We start from the raw sequence: 1830 nt of genomic DNA, 5'->3' as shown, positions 1-1830 counted from the left end.
AGGGGGAAAAAGAGGAGCTGATACCAAGGCCTCAAGTAGAAAGCAAATGTTTTGAGAATGATGATGGCAACGAATGTGCTTGACACAATGGAAGTATGTATGGATTGTGATAAGAATTGTACAAGCCCCAATAAAATGATTTAAAAAATAAAATAAAGTGTATTGAGCTTCAAAAAAAAGACATCATCTGGTGTCAACTTGCAAAGGTGGGGGGGTCCAGCCTCTCAGGTGGCAGCTTGATGACCTCATCTGGAGGCTCAACCGAGATCAATAGCTCACTGGAGGTCAGACCCACACTCACTCTGCCTCCTCTTCCTGCTGACAAGACACATGGAGCTATGGTAGAGCCCTGCAGCTGAAGGAGCCACGCGGAGACCCACGCCAGAGATGCTTCCACCACCACTAGATCCACAAGACTTTCCACCCACTGGCCTGTGATCTTCCTGCATTCAGCGTCATTGCATGTGTTGTATGAGTCTGAAGAGGAATTCATCAACATATCAGACATCTGGGCTAATATCAAACTTATGGACTTGACCTGGACTGGGCTCTATAATTATGTTTTGCTATAAAACTCTCTCACACACATGAGTGTCTCCCCAAAAGGATCCTATTAGGAGGTCCTGAATAGAGTGGAGGAAAATGTGGGCTGGAACTTAAAGCCATAAAAGAGATCAGACTTACTGGTCAGAGAGAGACAGGCAGACCCTCCCCCCCCCCCCCCCGACACACACACACACCTCCCAGACCATGACCCTCAGTCATCCTGAAGGTCGGGCACTGAAACACAGGGAGGAGGTGGGATGAGTGAGGACCCCTTGGAGAGATTGCAAAGGATGAGTTGAAGCAAAATGTGTACGAACTGAGGTTGTTGTGAGGTGCCATGGAGTCGGCGCTGACCCATAGCGGACCCCGTGCACCACAGAAGGAAGCACATCACGGCCCGCGCCGTCCTCACAGTCGTTCCTGTGCCGGAGTCCCTGGATGCAGCCGCGTCCGTCAGCCCTCAGAGGGCCTGCCTCCTTCCTCTGCCCTCCACTTCAACAAGCACCCGTCCTTCCCCAGGGACCGGTCTCTCCTGGCAACACATCACCGTGTGAGACGACGTCTCACCATCCCTGCCTCTCTGGCCTTACTTCTTCCAAGACGGATGGGTTCCTCCTTTTAGCAGCCCACGGCACCTCCACTGCGCTTCTCCTGCATCACGAGTTAAATGTGTGTATCCCTCTGCAGTTTCCCGTGTTTAATGTCCGACTCTCACATGCACAGGCGGCCATGGAGAAGGCTATGGCTTGGGCCGGCTGCATCCTATTCCTCAAAGCCACGTCCGTGGCCGTCAATACTGCCCAGGAGACTGGGGCAGTAGATTCCCCTCAGGCGACCTGCCTGTGATCGCTTGCCAGCTGCTCCCATGAGCATTGGTCGTGGATCCCCGTTCATCATGGTGTATCAATAGCCCAGCGGTGAGGATTTTGGTCTTCCTTACATCGTGTCTTAATCTACACTGAAGGCTACAATCCTTGATCTTCACGGCAAGCGCTTCAGTTCCTCCTCCTTCAGCAAGCAAGGCTGTCAGCTGCATACCGCAGGTTAACAGGCCCTCCTTCAAGCTCAGGACACGCTCGTTCGTATAATCCGGCTGCTCGGATGACCTGCTCAGCCAATAGGTTGGACGAGTGTGCTGAGAGGTCACTGCCCGAGGCACGCCCTTCCTGATCGTAAGCGTGCAGTGTTTGCACTGCTGCCTCTCGATCCACGTGCAAGCTCTGAGCGAGCACAACGAAGTGTCCTGGAGTCCCCATTCAGCTCAAGGTCGTCCGCAGTCTATGA

Source organism: Tenrec ecaudatus, chromosome 1 (genome assembly GCF_050624435.1).
Source record: "Tenrec ecaudatus isolate mTenEca1 chromosome 1, mTenEca1.hap1, whole genome shotgun sequence".
In the NCBI taxonomy this organism is placed as follows: Eukaryota; Metazoa; Chordata; class Mammalia; order Afrosoricida; family Tenrecidae; genus Tenrec; species Tenrec ecaudatus.
This window is presented reverse-complemented; position numbering follows the sequence as displayed.